Source organism: Buceros rhinoceros, unplaced genomic scaffold (genome assembly GCF_000710305.1).
Source record: "Buceros rhinoceros silvestris isolate BGI_N320 unplaced genomic scaffold, ASM71030v1 scaffold6181, whole genome shotgun sequence".
NCBI lineage: Eukaryota > Metazoa > Chordata > Aves > Bucerotiformes > Bucerotidae > Buceros > Buceros rhinoceros.
The window spans coordinates 29,596-29,911 of NW_010395852.1; the positions used below are offsets into that span (position 1 = coordinate 29,596).

Here is a 316-nt window from a genome sequence, read left to right on the forward strand (position 1 = left end):
GCAGCACTGTCTGTCCGTGCCCAGGAGCTCAGGGGGAAGCCCCCGCATGGGGATACCCAGGCAGGGCTTCAGCCAAGTGCTGCGGAACTCTCCCCGGGGACTGAGCAGTGGAAGAAACTTTATCACTTGGTAGTAATTAAGGCAGGAACTGGAGGACACAGCCCGGGAACAGGGTGTGCGGTTGTCACTGGCCATCCTGCAGGCAGGAGGAAGGAGGGGTCACAGCCCTGCTGACACCCCTGCACAGCTTTTAGCCTCGCAGGCTGTGGCTCTACACTGAAATTGGGCCGGGGTGGTAAGAGTAAACAGCCGCATC

At 60.1% G+C, this 316-nt stretch overlaps 1 protein-coding gene across 1 annotated transcript in view; it reads left to right on the forward strand.

Annotated features, from left to right (window-relative positions):
• Nucleotides 1-316, forward strand: part of ZNF185 (zinc finger protein 185 (LIM domain)) — a 24,105-nt gene that overhangs the window by 4,790 nt on the left and 18,999 nt on the right. The gene's annotated exons all lie outside the window — the stretch shown is intronic.